General features: G+C 42.3%; 1 protein-coding gene across 2 annotated transcripts in view; it reads left to right on the plus strand.

Annotated features, from left to right (window-relative positions):
• The window catches only part of LOC139228682 (endophilin-A2-like), a 121876-nt gene that overhangs the window by 71354 nt on the left and 36562 nt on the right, over positions 1–13960 (plus strand). The gene's annotated exons all lie outside the window — the stretch shown is intronic.

The following is a 13960-nucleotide window of genomic DNA, read 5'->3' on the forward strand; positions in this document are numbered from 1 at the left end:
TGATAAACAACCCAGTTCTGTCAGATTTTCCATGCTGTTAATATAATTGTGCAAAAAAAAAAGCAGTCTGGACAGTTGAAGTTACTTTTGATCCTTTTTTGGTTTTCCATAATTTGTTTGATGTGCTCCTCGCTGTTATAATACTTAGTTAACAAGGAACCAGTATGAATACCAAGCCACTAATTGTTTACTGCATATATACCAGCCTACAAAACTCAAAAGCTTGACAAACAGCTTGAGACAAAGCCAACACAGTCCCAATATATCTGACAACTAAAGAAACATCTTGAATTTAGGCTTATGACTAGGGCCAATGCCTCGAGGTGACTGAATAAATTAAATTCCTTTTTGTTAAATTGGGATGTATATTTTTATTACTGTTTTGGAATCCTATTCAATTCAGTTTTGATCTCTGAAAACAAAAACCCAAGTGTCCCTCGTGACCTGAAAAGCAGCAGTTATACTTCAAGTGCAGAGGGAGATAAACTTGTGATTTACAGTCCAGGTGTACCCAATATTCCATTGTTTGAATGATACTGAAAAAAAATTAGAGAACTGTCATTTTTGCAGTGGCAGATTTAGAAATTTTGGCTGACAGAAGGCAACAGATGGCGCAAAATATATCCCCCTCCTGCCTCAGTTAATTGATATTTGACACTTTTTGATTAATTTTACGACTAACCTTTTTGAAGCCAAAAATGTTGAGTGAAACACCAGTGGAGTCCGGCAATAACACAATATAATCTGTGAAAAGGAGCACAGTTCAGAATGCCCAGAACAGACTGAGATTGTCCTTTTTGATGACATCCAGCAAACTGTTAAACATAAAAAATAGGAACAGGAGTAGGCCATATCGCCCTTCGAGCCTGCTACGCCATTCAATCAAGTCCATGGCTGATCATCGACCTCAACTCCACTTTCCTGCCTGATTTCCATATCCTTTGATTTCCCTTCGAGTCCAACAATCTCTCAGCCTTGAATATACTTAAAGACTCAGCATCCACAGTCCTCTGGGCAAAGAATTCCAAAGACTCACGACCCTCTGAGTGAAGAAATTCCTCCTCATCTCGGACTTAAATGGCCTACCCCTGATCCTGAGATTATGCCCCATAGTTTTAGATTCCCAGCTAGGGGAAACAACCTCTCAGCATTAACCCTGTAAATCCCCTTCCGAATCTTGTATGTTTCAATGAGAACACCTTTCATTCTTCTTAACTCCTGAGAATTTTGGTCCATTCCACACAATCTCTCATCTTAGGCCAGCCCTTTCATCCCAAGAATCACTCTAGTGAATTTTCATTCCTTACTCTTGTACTCCAACCCCCTTTCAATGAAGGCCAACATGCCATTTGCCTGCCTTATTGCTTGCCAAACCTGCATGCTAGCTTTGTGTTTCTTGCACAAGGACAGCCAAATCTCTCTGGACATCAACATTTAAAAGTTTCTTACCATTTAAAAAAAATATTCTGTTTTTCTATTCTTTGTACCAAAGTAAATAACCTCACATTTCCCTACATTATACTCCATCCGCCACCTTACTGCCCACTCACTTAGTCTATCTCACTCCCTTTGCAAACTCTTTGTGTTCTCCTCATGGCTTACTTTCCCACATAGCTTTGTATCGTCAACAAACTTGGTTACATTACATTTGGTCCCTTCATCTAGGTCATAAATATAGATTTTAATTTACAATAATTAATGACGGTTAAATAATTAGTTTAGTTTACTACGTAAATTTGAGGTCATCCAAAACTCAGCAGCCCATGTACTAACTCGCACCAAGTCAAGATCACCCATCACCCCTGTGCTTTCTGACCTACATTGGCTCCCGGTTAAACAACAACTCGATTTCAAAATTCTCATCCTTGTTTACAAATCATTCTGTGGCCTTCCCCCTCCCTATCTGCGATCTTTTTCAGCCTCACAAATCCACAAGATGTTTACGCTCCTCAAATTCTGGCCTCTTGAACATCCCTCATTATAACTGCTCAACCATCGGTTGCTGTGCCTTCACCAGCCTGGGCCCTAAGCTCTGGAACTCCCTCCCTAAACCTCTCCACCACTCTACCCCTCTTTCCTCCTTTTAATCACTCCTTAAAACCTACCTCTTTAAACAAGCTGTTGGTCATCTGCCTTAATTTCTTCATTTGTGGCTAGTCGTCAAATTTTCTCTTGTCACACTGTTGTTACCTTGGGGCGTTTTACTACGTTAAAGATGCTATATAATAAGTTGTTAAGTTATTAAATTGCTTGAGGCCCCAGCACTGATCCTTGCAGCACTCCACTAGTTACAACCTGCCATTCTTAAAAAGAACCGTTTATCCCGACTCTGTTTTCTGTTCGTTAACTAATCCTCTATCCATGCTACTATATTATCCCTAACCCCGTGAGCCCTTATCTTGTGTAATAATCTTTTATGTGGTACCTTAGCGAATGCCTTTTGGAAATCCAAATATACTACATCCACTGGTTCCCCTTTATCTGCCCTGCTAGTTACATCCTCAAAAAAACTCTTTTTAAATTTGTCAAACACTATCTCCCCTTCATAAAAGATGTTGACTCTGCCTAATCATGTTATGATTTTCTAAGTGCCCTGATACCACTTCTTTAACAGTGGAGTCCAGCATTTTCCTGACCACTGACAGGCTAACTGGCCTGTTGTTTTGTTTTCTCTCTCCCTCCTTTCTTCAATAACATTTTCTACCTTCCAATCTTCCAATCCAGCTGACTGTTAATGAAGACATCCAATAAGATAGGTGACAGTGGACAACCTCTCCTCTTTTTTGGCATTGATGGATTGCATGAGACTCCCATTTACGCATAATGGGTCAGGCAGCTAGACTTATGGGGCCCAAGTTTCCACACGATAAACGGGTGCCCCTCCGAGCTGGGCGCCCGTTTTTCACGCCTAAAACGGCGCCTAAAAAAAAAAACTCGCAATTCTGGAGCGTTCTGCAGCTCCTTGTCTGCCTGGCGCAGCGCCCAGGGGGGCGGAGCCTACACTCGCGCCGATTTCGTAAGTGGGAGGGGGCGGGTACTATTTAAATTAGTTTTTTTCCTGCCGGCAATGCTGCGCGTGCGCGTTGGAGCGTTCGCGCATGCTCAGTGTGAAAAAAACATTGGCACTTGGCCATTTTTGTAGTTCTTTGTAGCTGTTTAATTTTTGAAATTTTTTTTTATAAAAGCACATTGCCATCAGCACATCTGCACTTGCAGCCTTCTCACTGTCTCCTCCCCCTCCACCACCCCCCCCCCCCCCCCCCCCGCCGCGGGAAGAACGGGTGCCTCCTCCCCCCCGCGGGAAGAACGGGCGCCTCCCCCCCCCCCCCAACCCGTGGGAAAGAACGGGCACCTCGGGTTGACTGCAGCATTCTCCGTGCCTGAAGCACTTTCACACAGGTAGGAAGATGGTTTATTTAATCTTATCTTTGCTTTTAAATGTTTATTCAGGTTGGATTTATTTGTAGAAGTATAAATAAGGATTTATTGTAGAATTTAATGACTTCCCTTTCCCCCCCCCACTCCTCCCCCCCCCCCCCCACCTCGTTCTGGACGCCTAATTTGTAACCTGCGCCTGATTTTTTTAATGTGTAGAACAGGTTTTTTCAGTTCTACAAAAATCTTCACTTGCTCCATTCTAAGTTAGTTTGGAGTACGTTTTCACTGTGGAAACTTTGAAATCAGGCGTCAGTGGCCAAACATGCCCCCTTTTGAAGAAAAAATTCTGTTCCAAAGTAGAACTGTTCTACCTGACTAGAACTGCAGAAAAAAAAATGTGGAGAATTGCGATTTCTAAGATAGTCCGTTCTCCACCAGTTGCTCCTAAAAATCAGGCGCAAATCATGTGGAAACTTGGGCCCATAATATGGTCAGCCAAATCATCAATGGATTGGACCAGTTAAAATCAAGAGTTTGGTTTTGTATTTCCATTGCTTTCCCATGAAGTTCATAGGATGCACGAGGTAGACTCACTAAAAGCAGTGTAACCAAGTTTCCTGAGCCTTCTCTCACTCCACAATACTATATAAAGCGACAGTCTGCCCAACTATTCCTTTGAGAGCAAAATACAGCCAATTCCTTTAATGACATTACGAGCCTTCAAAGCATCTGATGTGCATCCCATGGTAACCTGAAGGGCCCCTTAGAAGTCCTTAATAGCGTGATTCCAGGTAGCTTTCGGGCTCACCTATAATCCTCCTTCTGTGAATAGAAACCACAAAGTGCACACTGGGACACCAAGGTTCCCTATTCATCAGCCTCGGAAGAGCCAACTCCAAGGTGAGTAAATGGTTCTTGCCTCTGTTCTCCAAGACCGTTACTATTTCTCCCTCACCTAGACCAGCAGCCATGTCTAGTTTGCAATTATCATGCTACAGGCCTATTAATGGAGAAGAAATGGATAGGAGATGCAGTAAAGCCCTGTTGCAATTTTTAAAAAATTCTACTGAACTCTCTCTTCAGCAGTTAAGGGGTCTGCCCCTTCGGGTAAAGTCAGGTTGGCTGGTCAATCATCAACACACTCCTGGATTACGGCAGACTTGCCTGGTTCAGTTTCCCCAACAGGGTTGAACTGATTCTGAACTTAGATTGCCGTGGAGCCATCTCAATCCAAAGAGGTCCTGTTTACCCCTTGCACCAAGAAGAAATGTCAAAGGGTCATTGTGCACACAATATAAACTAGGGCTACATTTCGTACTTCAAGATGCAAGAGAAAACACATTTCCAATAGTACCAAGATGTAGATTTATATCAGAAATGTATTCATTCCACAACAGATAAAGGCATCATTGCTTTTAGATTCCAGATTAAGCTTGCACAATCTTAACATAATTTATTACGTATGGACATTGATATCTGAGCATAACTAAATAACAATAATAACTTGTATTTATATAGTGCCTTTATCATAGTGAAATGTCCAAGGCACTTCACAGGAGTATTATGAGACAATAAATTTGACACCAAGCCAAATAAGGAGAAATTAGGGCAGATGACCGAAAACTTGGTCAAAGAGGTAGGTCTTAAGGAGCGTCTTGAAGGAGGAAAGAGAGGCGGAGAAGTTTAGGCAGGAAATTCCAGAGCAAAGGGAATTTTGAAATCGTGGCGTTGCTTAACCGGGAGCCAATGTCGGTCATCAAGCACAGGGGGTGATGGGTGAGTGGGACTTGGTGCAAGTTAGGGGCCAGGCAGCCGAGTTTTGGATCACTACTAGTTTACGTAGAGTAGAATGTGGGAGGCCAGCCAAGAGTGTGTTGGAATAGTCAAGTCTAGAGGTAACAAAGACATGGATGAGCTGAGGCAAGGGCGGAGATGGGCAATGTTACGGAGGTGGAAATAGGCGGTCTTAGTTATACTGCGGATATGTGGTCGAAAGCTCAGTATCAAAATACAGATTTCAATCTGCTTCTTGTGTTTGATCGTATTTGCTCTAGTCAGTATACTGTTCTTGCCTGCACAAAATTACGATGTTCAAATCTGACACCCAGTCACTTCTCGACTATACATCAATATTGTATGTAAAACTTGCATTTACATAGCGCCTTCAACATAGAAAAACGTCCAAGGTGCTTCAGAGGTGTAATCCAGAGGGGAAAACGTTCACGTTCTTTAGAAATAACTTTCAAAGCTAGAAAGTTATTATAACCAGTTTTTCTGTAGCTCTAACTTAAGGCAACAGTAACATACATAGTGGTAATGTTACTGGACTTGTAATCCAGAGGCCTGGGCTAATGATCCAGAGATGCGAGTTTGAATCCCATCATGGCAGCTGGGGAATTTAAATTCAGTAAATTAAATAAATCTGGAATTCTAAAAAGCTAGGATCAGTAATGTTGACCATGAAACTATCAGATTGTCGTAAAAACCCATTTGATTCACTAATGTTCGTTAGGGAAGGAAATCTGCCATCCTTACCTGGTCTGGCTTGTGACCCACAGCAATGTGGTTGACTCTTAACTGCACTGAAATGGCCTAGCAAGCTACACGGTTGTAACAAACCACTATGAGAAACGATATAAATTAAAAAAAAAAATGAATGGGCCACCCAACATCGAACTCTGCACCGGCTACGGACATGACAACGGCACACCCTGCCCCGTCGACCCTGCAGAATCCTCCTCACCAACATCTGGGGACTTGTGCCAAAATTGGAAGAACTGTCCCACAGACTAGTCAAGCAACAGCCTGTTGTAGTCAGTCAATGTCCCAGACTCCTCCTCCACTATTCCTGGATATGTCCTGTCCCACCGGCAGAATAGACCCACCAGGGATGGTGGCACAGTGGTATATAGTCTGGAGGAGTGGCCCTGGGAGTCCTCAACATTGACTCCGGACCCCATGAAGTCTCATGGCTTTGGGTCAAACATGAGCAAGGAAACCTATTTTTTATCACCTACCCTCAGTTGATGAATCAGTACTCCTCCATGTTGAACACCACTTGGAAGAAGCATTGAGAGTAGCAAGGCACAGAATGTACTCTGGGTGGGGGAACTTCAATGTCCATTACCAAGAATGGCTCGGTAGCACCACGACTGGCTGAGTCCTGAAGGACATTGCTGCCAGATTGGACCTGCAGTAGGTGGTGAGAGAACCAACAGGAGGGGAAAACCTACTGACCTCATCCTTGCCAATCTACCTGTTGCAAATGCATCTGTCCATGACAAAATTGGCAGCAGTGACCACTTCACAGTCATTGTGGAGAAGTCGTCCCATCTTCATCCTGAGGGCACCCTCCATCGTGTTGTGTGGCATTACCACCGTGCTATATGGGATAGATTCAGAACAGATCTAGCAGCTCAAAATTAGGCATCCATGAGACGCTGTGGGCCATCAGCAGCAACAGAATTATATTCCACCACAATCTGTAACCTCATGGCCTGGCATAATCCCTCACTCTATCATCACCATCAAGCCAGGGGACCAACTCTGCTTTAATGAGGAGTGAAGAAGAGCATACCAGGAGTAGCACCAGGCGTACCTGGGGAAGCTGCAACACAGGACTAAATGCATGCTAAAAAGTGGAAGCAGCATGCCATAGACCGGGCTAAGCGATCCCACAATAAACAGATCAGATCAAAGCTCTGCAGTTCTGCCACATCCAGTCATGAATGGTGGTGGACCATTCAACAACTAACAGGAGGAAGAGGCTTCATGAGTATCCCTGTCATAATGGCAGAGCCCAGCACGTGAGTGCAAAAGACAAGACTGAAGCGTTTGCAACCATCGTCAGCCAGAAGTGCCGAGTGGATGATCCATATTTGCCGCCTCCTGATGTCCCCACTAACACAGAAGCCAGTGTTCAGCCAATTCGATTCACTCCGTGATATCAAGCAACGGCTGAGTGCACTGGATACAGCAAAGGCTATAGGCTCCGACAACATCCCGGCTGTCATGCTGAAGACTTGTGCTCCAGAACTATCGCCTCTAGCCAAGCTGTTCCAGTACAGCTACAACACTGGCATCTATCTGACAATGTTGAAAACTGCCAAGGTATGTCCTGTCCACAAAAAGGACAAATCAAATCCAGCCAATTACCACCCCATGATTCGACTCTCAATCATCAGCCAAGTGATGGAAGGTGCTGTCATGCAGCACTTATTCACCGATGCTCAGTTTGTATTCTGCCAGGACCACTCCGCTCCAGACCTCATTACAGCCTTGGTCCAAACATGGACAAAAGAACAGAATTACAGAGGTGAGGTGAGAGTGACTGCCCTTGACATCAAGGCAGCATTTGACCAAGTGTGGCATCAAGAAACCCTAGTAAAACTGAAGTCAATAGGAATCTGGGGGAAAACTCACCACTGGCTGGAGTCCTACCTAGCACAAAGGAAGATGGTTGTGGTGGTTGGATGTCACTCATCACAGCCCCAGGACATTGCTGCAAGAGTTCCTCAGGGTGGTGTCCTAGGCCCAACCATCTTCAGCTGCTTCATCAATAACCTTCCTTCCATCCTAAGGTTAGAAGTGGGTATGTTCGTTGATGACTGCAGTGTTCGTGCCATTTGCAACTCTTCAGATAATGAAGCAGTCCATGTCCACATCCAGCAAGACCTGGACGACATTCAGGCTTGGAATGTTAATTATCTATTACTTTACTGACTGCTGGAACCTTTCTCTTGTAGTGCAGCAGGAACACTATTTCTAAAGTCAGAATTTCTTTGCTAACTAAGCTCCCTATCTTGTGTGAATAACTATTTTGAACTGGGGTAGAACCTTCCTTCAAAGTATTGTCAAAAACCTTCCTGGACACTATCCCTCATCTACAAATTAAAAGTGAGTTTGACGAAAAAATGATCGTTTTCCACTCGCATAATGTGGCATAAGCCACCCAGGAACCCAGAACTTTCACCTACAAGCGCTTGGAGCACCATGCATGTGCACAAAGAAATTCTAACCTAGGATGACTCCACTCCAAGCAGTAAAAGGCAGGTTTTGGTGAACAAATAGGCATACAGGTAAACCTACTCAAAAGCTGTGTGCTGAGGCAAAATGTGAACAATTGGCTAAGTTATGATTCTTCGCAGTACGGCTTTCATGAGTACACTTCTGTGCAAGACAACTATTGTTATCAGCTGACTCAATCCTTCTGTAGATATTATAATGGTCATAGTACCTCAAGTTTCCTCTCTTTAAGCTCAAAATGCATCATACTACACATTGAGTTTTTTTCAGAAGGACTTATTGAAGGATTTCAATAAGGTGCAACAAATGAGACTCATGACAGTGGAACATAATAGGCTTGCCAGCAAAGTTGAAGCCCATGGAATAAAGGGACAGTGGTAGCTTGAATACGAAATTGGCTAAGTGATAGAAAACAGGGAATGGTGGTGGTTGGTTGTTTTTCGGACTGGAGGAAGGTATACAGTGGTGTTCCCCAGGGGTCGGTACTAGAACCACTGCTTTTCTTGCTATATATTAATGACCTTGACTTGGGTGTACAGGACACAATTTCAAAATTTCCAGATGACACAAAACTTGGAAATACAGTGAGGAGAATAGTGATAGCCTTCAAGAAGACCTAGACAGGCTGGTGGAATGGGCGGACACGTGGCAGATGAAATTTAACGCAGAAAAGTGCAAAGGAATCCATTTTGGTCAGAAGAATGAGGAGAGTCAATCTAAACTAAAGGTTACAATTCTAACGGGGGTGCATGAACAGAGACCTGAAAGTACATGTGCACAGATCGTTAAAGGTGGCAGGGTAGGTTGAGAAAGTGGTTAAAAAAGCATATGGGATCCTGGGCTTCATAAATAGAGGCATAGAGTACAAAAGCAAGGAAGTTATGATGAACCTTTTATAAAACACTAGTTCGGCCTCAGCTGGAGTATTGTGTCCAATTCTGGGTGCCGTACTTGAGGAAGGATGTTAGAAAGGGTGCAGAAAAGATTTACAAGGATAATTCCAAGGATGAGGGACTTCAGTTACGTGGATAGACTGGAAAAGCTGGGGTTGTTCTCCTTTGAGCAGAGAAGTTTGCGAGGAGATTTGATAGAGGTGTTCAGAATCATGAATGGTCTAGACAATGTTCCCATTGGCGGAAGGGTTGAGAACCAGAGGACATAGATTTATGGCTACAAAACAGTTCAGGGAAGTTTCTCAGACTTGTGGGAAGTGGTGTCCCACAGGCATTTGTGCTGTCACCACTATTTTTATCATGCATATGAATGATTTAGACTCATGAATTTGGAGGTGTGTTGAAATGTACAGGTTTTTTTTCATGGGGGTGGGTATAGCTGATAATGTGATGGACTGTATTAAAATACAGGAAGACTTGAGCAGGCTTGCAGTGTGGGCAGATAAATGCAAATTAAATTCAATAGAGCAAATTGGGAGGTTTATTTTGGTGGGAAGAATAAGGAGGCCACTTATTCCTTGGAATTAGGAAGTAAATGGGATAGAGGAGTAAAGTGATCTTGAAATAGATGCATAAATCCATTAAAAAAAAAAATAGCAACATGTTGATAAGGCCATAAAGAGTACAAGCAAAGTACTGGGGTTCATTTCTGGAGGAGTAAAGCCAAAAGCAGGGAGGTAATGTTCAATTTATATAGAACCTTGGCTAGAGCACACTTGTGTGTAATTTTGGTCTGCATACTACAAAAAGGATCTTGAAGCACTAGAGTAAATACAGAAAAGATATTACCAGAATTGAGGATTCAACTATTGGGTAAGATTGAGCAGAGAAGTCTAAGAGGAGACCTGATGAAGTACTCCTGCTGTGTGTAGTATTACTAAGATTTTATATAGATTTCCACAACATCTTGTCTATTGTCTCTTATACTCCATATTTCTTGCCATAAACCCAGTATTCCATTAGCTTACTTCATGACCTTAACCACTGCTGCTTTTTTGATATCTTTTGAACCCAAATCACTGCTCTTCCACATTACCCAGCCTCCCCCATTCAAAATATAATTATTTACCAAAATCTACCACCCCACATTTACTGACCTTGGCTTCCATCTGCCATATTTTTGCACATTTCACCATCTTAGCAACATCCTCTTACTGCTTCCATTTGATTATCAGAATAATTTACAAAGCCTCCTATTTTAGTATCATCTGCAAATTTGAACACCAATCCCGATAGCTCTACATGCAAATTATTGATGTACGTCGGGTGGGAACAGCATCCCGCGCAGCAGTGATGCCTGAAACAGATGAACAGCCTGCTGATGCATACCATTTGGGTGTGCATATGAAGAATATGGAGGTACAAAAGAAAATTACTGTGGAAATCTCAAATTTAAAAAAAAAAACACAAAATGCTGGAAATACTCAGCAGGCCAGGCAGCATCTGTGGCGAGAAACAGTTAACCTTTTAGTTAGAACTCGAAGGTTAGAGATACAACAGGTTTTAAGCAAGTGCACAGGTGGGAGAGTGGAGCAAAACACAAGGGAGGCAGACAGAGATTAAATGACAAAAGGGATGATGGTGCAAGAAGGAGATGGTAATGGGACAAGTAAAGAAACAAAAGATGGGTCTAGAGGAGGTGTAAATAGGAATATCAGAATAATCAGCAATAGCTGCAGTCCAAAAAAATGGGGGCAGAGATTATCATCTGAAGTTGTTGAACTTGATGTTGAGTCAAACTCTACTTCAGCAAGAGTCAAGACCTTCAGGAAAGAAGAGGGGAGAAAATTGGTGAATCAAGGAGGTGTATAGTCTATTTTGGTGGAACTTAAATCAACTTTTCAAATTGAATTTGGTGAAAATTGTCAAGTAAATTTGAGTAAGAGTAAGTTTATAATTGAAAATGGTGTAAATTGAAACACGTTGCCCAGGGGCCTTTTACAAATCAATATAATTGAAAAGTGAACAGGATATTTGGAGCTGTTTTTGCAACCACAGATGTGTGTGGATTCAACTAAGTGACAGCTAGTTAGTAATAATAGTGAGGAATCAGCCATTGTGTGAAATATCTACTCGTTTTAGTTGAGGCTTACCGCTTGAACAACTTAACATTTTGTTCAGCACTCTCGAGCTTCTGCAACTGGTTGTGCTATTCTCATCTATGTGGATACCAAACATGGAAAACTGCCCCATTCTCAGTATGGAACAAATTTAACTTGGCCAAGATAATTTAAAATCATTCCTTGGTCTGTGTTGTATGAATTGATTTCTGGTCATGGCTACAAATTACCTCAGCACCTCTACTGGGAAGGAGAAAATCATTCAGCATTCCTGATCACTATCCCGTTATTCAGTTATTCCTGCTGAAAAGTGCATGAGGACAGCATTCGGCTCCATTGTAATGTCCCATGCGTGAATAGCCTGCCGACAATTGCTCTCTGGGCCTGCATATAAAAAATGACTCCTTGATACTTGAGGACAGCTGAGTCCCACAGAACTGTACCCTAGTATGAGTTGGCACCTTCAGGAGGAGGAGGAAGGACATTGGGAAAAACCTTTATTGTTTTGAAAATTAATAATTGAAATACAGCCCTCAACTTACGTTTGTACAGCTTGTAGATTTAAGGCCATAAAACGTGAACAAAACCATCATGGCATTGTGTATAGTCCCGCATTTTGTACAAATATTGCTCCCATGAGCTGTACTCTGTGTTCTTTGTCACATAGTCAAAGATTGAACTTTGGAGTAGCTGGTTTCCTCATTTTAAAAAGTGACCAGATTGACAATATTGGAAACAAAATATTGGCATTATTTAGCATGAAAACTATTATAAAGCATTGTTCTTGTCCCGTGAAGCCCTGCATTGTGATTTATAATGGCATTTATTGTATACTGTCAGCAAATGAGAAACAGGTTTATGTTCTCAAAGGGATAAGGAAATGCAGAACTGTGAGGATTCAGTGCTGAATTTCCTTTCCAGCTTTTAGAATAAATTTCCTGACACAGCATTGCAAAATTTTCAGTGCATTTCTGAAGCTCAATATTGTACAGGATACAAAATTCTTGAAAATTAGAGAGCCTTCCAGACCTGACAAAATTATAAATGAAGTTTTATTCTACAAAAAAAAACTTATTTGAGTGTATTAGGTCTCCAGGGGCTCTCAAATACTTGGCTAACAATATACTGGTTTCCTGGTTTCTTTCCTCGCCATGTCTCTTGGCCATTCTCCCCATGTGGTTACTCTTTTCTCTCGCCCCCCGCCCACCCCCCCCCCCAGTCAAATGAAAATCCTGGCTCAAGAAATTGTGCATACTGGGCGAAACTGGATTCTTTTCAGTGTTTAATCAGTACTTTTGCTGAGCCCACTTAAAACAAAGGACAAAAATATTACCTCGTGACTGTGGTTATCGTGTTACAGGCGTTTACTGCATGACATGTTTACATTATAGGAAAAAACTTCCGATTGCTGAAATCCTGTGCTGTTATGGTCAGACGTGCCTTGTAGTTTTCTCCCCATCTCACTCGAAGATGCTGACTCTTGTTTGTGGTTCCCCAGGGGCTGATGGCCTCCCAGTATTTCATCTAAGTGGCTCCCCTGTGAGCTCAAACATTGAATGTTGACAGGCTGTTCAACCATGGAATGCAATACAGCCACGTCCAATCCTGTTCTTGCTTAATGCTGCCAAAGACCTACTTCTTCAACAGGGATTACTGGATAACAATTAGGAGCAGGAAACACACTGACTGAAATCAGCTAACTCAGCACAAACTAGGAATCAAGCCCGGGACTTTATGCTTTGTATGATGGTGCTATACTAGGTGGTGCCTTTACCCATAGGCTATCAGAGGAAGTGGTAAATTTAGTTTAAAATAAGATAAACACTGAACTCTTGAAGGGATGCATATGTAGGTCAATGCTGATAGTCATTTCTAGCTTCCTGTGTACATTGAGATAGCATTTGTAAAGCCTGGGGCTGACTGCTGAATTTTCATATTGTCTTGGCGACTTCCCTCACATCCATGGCAGGGGTGTATTACCATGTACGCTGAATAGAACTCCTTCTATCAACTCGCCTATCTTGCAACACTTTCACCTAACACTTTAAAGTTAGTACACAATCTGGTTTGATTTAATGCTCCTCGAACTAAAAGTCCTCTGCTTCAAAATTTGCTCCTTCCATAAAACCTATACAATACAAAATTCTAGGATATGTGACCATAAATGGATCCCACAGTGACTTGATATACTTACAGGTATAAATTTAACAATGTTGTCCCTGTTTCATGGGCCTAAAACAGATGCAATGGTAACCAAATTCGTAATACAAAGGTAAAAACAGAAAATGCTGGAAATCTTAGCAGGTCAGGCAGCATCTGTGGAGAAAGAGTGTTAACGTTTCAGGGCTGTGACCCTTTGTCAGAATGTTTTCTGCAAGATGAGTGAGATCTGTGCTTTGGGAACCGGTGGCACAAATAACCATCTCACACCAATGTAAAAAGGTCTAAAATTGATAATCTGAGTGCTCCCACTGTTACCAGGGACGGGCTTGTAACTACTAGTACCTCAAGTTAGACAGCTAAACATCTGTGGGCAGATGGTCA

Source organism: Pristiophorus japonicus, chromosome 18, assembly GCF_044704955.1.
Source record: "Pristiophorus japonicus isolate sPriJap1 chromosome 18, sPriJap1.hap1, whole genome shotgun sequence".
NCBI classification, from domain to species: Eukaryota; Metazoa; Chordata; class Chondrichthyes; family Pristiophoridae; genus Pristiophorus; species Pristiophorus japonicus.